General features: G+C 44.1%; 1 non-coding gene across 1 annotated transcript; it reads right to left on the reverse strand.

Annotated features, from left to right (window-relative positions):
• Positions 1–3,258: 3,258 nt before the first annotated feature.
• On the reverse strand, positions 3,259–3,384 carry LOC114627874. Its single transcript, XR_003712411.1, has one exon. It is a non-coding gene; the product is annotated as a small nucleolar RNA SNORA17 (small nucleolar RNA).
• Positions 3,385–6,734: the final 3,350 nt, after the last annotated feature.

Raw genomic sequence — 6,734 nt, forward strand, 5'->3', positions numbered from 1 at the left:
TCCTGTCAAAACGAAGCTTAACTTCCTGTTTTCTTTGACAGGTGACTAGTGTCACTCACGTTGAAGACTAGATAATTCTACGTGTGTGTTGGGGGTGGGGGCAGAGATGGAGCAAAGACTTAGGAGGAAATCCATCTCCTTCCTCCTTTGCTCATTTTATTGCAGTATCTGTCCTGTGTAAGACATCTGGAACCAAACCCATGGGGCTCTTAGGTAGGTCTGTATACTGGAACGGGTCATTTCCTAGCATACTTCTTGGTACTGCTGTTCAATGGCACTTCAGGACAATGAAGTGAGTTACAGGACTTGTTCCCAGGGCATAAACAAAGTTTTGTTTACATTATGCTGTGTCTACAAAAGTACTCCATATAAGCGATTTATTTTAGATCTTAGATTTCTTAATTTAGATCCCCTTTTGATTTGAACCTGTAACGCCTACGATAGGCTCTAGTCTTTCGACACTTGGTGCTGTGATTAGGATCCAAAGGAGGCTATGCGATCTTTGACAATTGTGGTCTCACCATCAGAAGTAAGTATATTTCTGAGGTGTGGGGGTGACACAGGTGTATCTACTTCTGATGCCAACTGAGCTCTTTGCTTTCTGGTGAGCCACCTCCTCCTTCTGCCAGTGTGGACTGAGCCACTCCCACACCATACCTTTCTCCCACAATGGCTGTTCCTTCTAAGACTACCCCTCCCTTGAACTGTTCCTGTCAGGCACAGCTTGTGTTTTGTCACATCCACAAGAAGAACTAATACACACTTCATTTCACAAAAGTGCATGTAATCGTCTGAACCTTTGGAAGAATTATGCCAAAAGACTCACTCCACACAACGCTGCCACAAACCTTTAGTTTGTAAGTAACACAACTTCTATGAAGCAAAACAGAGCAGAGGAAAATAAAACATGGTGTGGTTTTATCTACTGAAGATGGCTTCAAAGCCAGCAAAGGCCGGTATTGTGCTGGAATGTGCTTCAACAACCCATTCTCAAAAACGTGAGAAATAGTTTAACAGTTCTGGGGATAAGTATCTGCCCTCTGATGGGATTAGATTTCAGACAAAGCCTGGGTGTGTTCTTTCTTTCTTTCTTTCTTTCTTTCTTTCTTTCTTTCTTTCTTTCTTTCTTTCCTTCCTTCCTTCTTTCTTTCCTTCTTTCTTCCTTCCTTTCTTTCTCTCTCTCCTTCTCCCTCTCCCTCTCCCTCTCCCTCTCTCTCTCTCTCTCTCTCTCTTTCTTTCTTTTCTTCTAAATTTTTTTATTGGTTCTTCATGAATCTCACATCTTTGACATAATCCCATTCATCTCCCTCTCCCCTCATACCCACCTTTCACCCTTGTAACCTCTCCATCCCAACATAGAAAAAAATCTCATTATGGAAGCTATAGTTAGCTGAGGGTCAGCTCTACTATGCTGCCCAGGTCAGGCACAGAGTGCTCTCTCTCCAGCAGGTGAGGGGCAGGGCCAGCTCTCCTGCTCTAATGACCTTGGAGCCTGCTCTCCTGCTTGCCATTTGTGGCAAGGGCAAAAGAGAGAAGAGGGGATCTCTTCCTCACCAGAGCCACCACATAACAGATAAGGGGCAGGGCAACTCTCCCACACTCATGCCCTCAGGGCCTGATCACTGGAAACCCTCTTACCCAGGGCCTGCTCTACTGAGCTGCCCAGGCATGGTACAGAGCCTGCTCTCCAGAGCGCCACAGCTGGTGAAGAGAAGAAACAGCTCTCACGACCCCAGGGCCAAGTCATGAGACATGGTGAGGGATGAGGAGGGAGAAGGACACATCTGTCTTATCCACACCACTGCTTGGGAGACACGGGGTAGAGCCATGTCTCCCATGATGTTCTTCTCAGGGGCTGGCTCACTTGCAACTCTGAAAATGTGCAGGCGGCTCTCCCTAGTGCTGCAGCTGTCGAGGTGCAAAGGTCAGCTCTCCTGATGTCACACTTTCCCATGATTCCCAGGTGAGGGGTGGGGCCAATTCTGCCCAGCCCTCAGACATCAACATGTCTCTGGGTGGTGACCTGAATCAGGGACTTCTGCCTGGCCTTTGGTGGTAACAGACCCCTGATGCTGCAGAACCATGGATCCAGACATGGCCCTTAGTAACAGCATACGCCAGGGCCCCACTGTGATCCCAGGAGGCATCACTGGCTACTCACATCAGGCTGTTCCTCACTACCCTTGTGTAAGGAGCAGGCCCTTAAACAGGACCAACTCCATTTTGTAATAGGAAACTTGTAAGACATGTCTGGACATGTCTGGTACTTGTAAAGGCAAGTCTGGAAATGAGGCTGTGCTGAGATAACCAGACACGAGTGGTTATCTGCCATGTACGTCATCAGTAACTCCAAATTCAGCATAAAAGAGGAGCCTGTCCGGAGCACTTCATCACACTTGTAGCCATGTCTGGCCAATGTGATCCTCCGGACAAAGCCTCCTCAGCACCCGGTCATCAAAGAGTTAACTGAGAGACCTACGCCTCCAACTTCATGGCCAAGCTCCGACTTCAAACACAGAGACCAATGCCTCCAGCTTCTTTGTGGTCAAGCACCCTACGAGGTCAAATTATCTGGAAGCCACAGCCTGACCCCGCCTTACCGGACTCCGGACCTGTAACCCAAAACCAACATAAGGACTCAGGTCGTAAAATCCATGAATGAATGATTTGTCTATTGCTATGCTTATTTCTTTGGTAATTAGCAACTTATTATTTGTGTTAATTATGCACATTGTTAGAGGCAACCTATAGGAAATGTGACAATATCTTGTTGTAGCAATAGCCTTAGCATTTGTGTTTGTGTTTGCTTGCTGTGCATTATCATTAAAGAAGTAACTGAATTCCACAAACTCTTTGTCTCTTGGCATACTCTCTTCCCTCTCGAGGAGCTGATGATCTCACAGTCAAATCCAGTATACGATCCCTGAGTGGAGCAGGACCTGTCACTCCTCTCCCCGCGGGAGATTCAAACCCCTTGCTCGTGATGGATAAGAGACCCTGCTCGCGACACCTTGTGTCTCCGGTTCTGCCTCTCTTCACTGTGCCCACATCCCTCTGTTTCTCTTCCTCTTCCACTTATCCACCACTTGATTCTCTAAGTGGCTCCGGGATCTCGGAGTGTCTGGGGTCATCTTGGGCACTGTGTGCCTGTTCCAGCCCTGTGCAATGCCATCCCTACTGGTGGTTGTCTCGGGCTAGCCCCCTATCTGAGCCCCCTGGCTTGGACTGGTGGTTGTCTCAGGTCCCCCCTTTTCAGGAAATGTTAGGCTACTAATCATTCATATATTCATTGGTCAGATCACTGGGCACAGACATAGCCTCTCTCCTCTCTGCCGCCTACTGACGTACATGTGACACAGCAGCCACACCTGCAATGCTAGGTGTTTTTTAATAGACCTCTAATCAGATTAGATAGATGTAATTCTCACTTATTCAGTTATGTATAAAGGACTGTTAAATAATTCCTCCTGAAAATTAATGAAAAAAAAAAACCTGAAAAACTCCAGATTATGGATATCGAGACAGTCTCTTGCGATGCAAAGATCTCAGTATCATTTTCTTCAAACCTTTATTCTTCTGTTCAGAACAATTTGGAAAGCTTTTGCCACACCAAGCACTGTTCTGAATGCAGGGTTATGGTGTGACTACCGTAAGTGACCAAGTAGGACAGATGTAAGTCTCTGTGTGAAGTGTGCCTACTATTCGTGAGACCTAAGACAAGGCTCAGCTTTCTAGGACTTCTCCATCTCCAAGGGCTCAGCCCCTCAGCTTGTGGAAGCCCAACCACTCACTTGTTCATGTTTGCTCACATTCCAAGACTTTTAGGAACAAGCTGTTCATGCTTCTTTGGCTCCAATCTCTGTGTCATAATGCCACTGTTTATAATACAAACGTAGAGCCTATTTTATAGAACAAACTCGATTCTGTTTTCAAATTGTCCTAGATGTCACCCCCCCAACACACACACACAGTTTCTTTTCATTAGAAAGCAAGAGGGGTGTGGAGGAACAATTTGCTAAGGGTCCCAGGGGTGAGGCCCAGCCCATTATTTCGCCATTTCCTTACAGCATACCCAGAGGGGTGGAGGAGAGCAGCAAAGGGGAGACTGGTTCTTTCCTGAATGATTGTTCAGACCCCTACCTCAAGAGAACCATGCTCCCTCCACCCATCAGGGAAGCAGATCTCAGAGGCATACCAGGGCCAGGGCCAACTGTTGACATAATGAATGGGCCACACCAGGAAGCTGGACAGGGCCAGCTGCTATTGTAATGAATGGTCCACACCAGGAAATGGAATTTGGCAACAACCAGGAAGTCAGTGAAGGTAGGTGGTAACTATCAGAACTCAGCATTGAGAATAGGATCTATCCCATCCCAGCATGATACTTTGTGTAGCATCTGCTCTAGACTGCTTACAAGACTGCTAAGTGACTACCAGACTAGATGAGGGAATGGGTTCTTGCAGAGAGGGAATGGACATCAAGTTCTTGCTTCCTCCTCCTCCTAGAACTTTTCAAAGCATCCATTCATGTTCTCTCTACAAAGCAAGAATCAGGGATTTAGCGGGGCCCCTTTAGTCTGGAAATATTATGTTAATCACAAAGACTCAGCTGCTTTTAGGTTGGAAAAGTATAGGTCAAAAAGAAGAACGCAGAAGAGGTCTTTCCAAAGCCTGTTCAAACGAGCTAGAGTCCTGCCTCCCTGCGTGGCTAATCTTGAGCTTCTTTGTCATCCTGCCAAAATCAGGGATCAGCATCATATGATAAAGGCTTAATGGCTTCTGAGTCCTACAACCCTGGGTTCTGTGACAATGGGAGAGTCACCTCAGCATCCTGCTCTTTGATTTGCCACCCACAGGATGGAGATTGAGATGGCAATTGTACCCTCTCAAAGGGTCACTGTGACAGTAATTTATATCCTGGCACCTAGGAAGTGTTGGATAAGTGAGTTCTAGCTGTGTGAACAGCTCAAGGCACAGCACATAACACTCCTTAGGTGTTTCTGATCAACAGAAGCGGGGTTGGGCTTAGAGAAAGTAGAACAAACCAGACAGCTTGTAGATTCCTTCTGAGCCTATGATTGTATTTCAGCTCAACCCGTTTTGTTGGCCCAGTCATTTATCCAAAAGAAAGCAGCAGTGGCTTCTTCACAGTGTGGAGAGTGGGTATGCAATTAAAGATGGCCCGGGTTGGTGGAAGCCCCTGCGATGATGGTTTCCAAGAGACTTATTCCTGGCTAAATGTCGTAAAGAGCTCCAGGATTGTTGATATGTGGTTAATTTCCCACCAACTTTATTAAGCAGTAATTGACAAAAGTTTATATGCTTATGATACTTATTAAATCAAGTTGTATGACACATGCACTTGTTATTTCATTGTAGAGAGAACATCGAGTTAGCAGTTCTTAAGTAACCCATACTCACCTTGTTCCTTAATAGATACCTAGAACTTAATCATTATGCTGATCTGAAACTTCGTGCTCTTTAGCCACCTTGTCACTACCCCTCTACTCCCCACTCTGTGAGCTCAGAGCTCCACATTTTGAATTTTGTTTATCAGTGAGGTCATGTGATGATTGTCTCCATGCTTAGCTTCTTTTACTTAGCACAATGACATTTACACCATTTCAAATTATAGACTCTTACTCTTTTTCCTGCCAAATGGCATAACACTGTGCCAATTTATCTCATTTTCTCATTTTCATCTGTTCGAGGGCACTTCCATTGCTTCTATATGTTAGTTACTATGAATGATACTGTAATGACCACAGATATCTCTTTCAGATGCAGATTTCACAGGGCTGTTCTCTATCTGAAGTGATAGGAGGGTAATAGGAAGTGGTACCTAACGGCTACTAGAATAAGTCTTATGAGACAAGAAGAAAATTCTGGAAGCATATTAGCTTCCTCCACAAGGGCAGGGGACATACTCCTCCAAAAAGAATTAATTAGCTTTGACTGAATATGAGTAAATATACAATAAAATATTCAGTGGGATGCAGTGGTTTGGGCAAATGAATGTGCTTAAAGGAAAACTACCATAATCAAGATATTACACATTTTGCATACCCCAAAGTTTCCTGGTACATTATTATTATAGGTAACCCCTCCCTGTCTTCTGGCATTATAGGGATCAGATTTTCTTTTTTTCTTTTCTTTTTTTTTTTTTTTGGAGAATTTTATATGAATGACATCACCTAGTAGGTAGTCTCCCAAGTGGCATTTTCTCCATCCATTGTTTGCTCATTTTCATGCCTGAATAATATCCCCTTGTCTCTTTATACTTTATAGGATTTTCACCTTTCGTTTTCTTTTTTGGGGGAACTTAATCTCTATCCCCAGATTAGACCTGAACTCATTCTATCCTCCTGTCTCAGCCTCGTAAATGCTGGGATTATAAATGTGCATTACCAACAGTTCCATTTATCTATTCAGATGTAAATTTGAGTTGTTTGTGGATGGTGGTCATGGTAAAACTAAACTCGTGTTCTAGTCTTTATGTGGACATATTTTGATTTCTCTTGGATTAGCCCTTAGGAGTGAAATTTTTAGGTGGATACAATTCTTTTCAAATTCTTTTTCAAAAAGTGAGTAAAGTCTATTCCATTTACCCTTTCATTTACTTATTGATGCTGCTTCTAGGAAATACACATTTTATTTTAATAAAATACAATTGATTTATTATTATCATTATTATTACTAATGTTTTTTAAATCTGGCTATTCCCAAGTAGTTGG

Source organism: Grammomys surdaster, unplaced genomic scaffold (assembly GCF_004785775.1).
Source record: "Grammomys surdaster isolate TR1022 unplaced genomic scaffold, NIH_TR_1.0 259, whole genome shotgun sequence".
NCBI lineage: Eukaryota > Metazoa > Chordata > Mammalia > Rodentia > Muridae > Grammomys > Grammomys surdaster.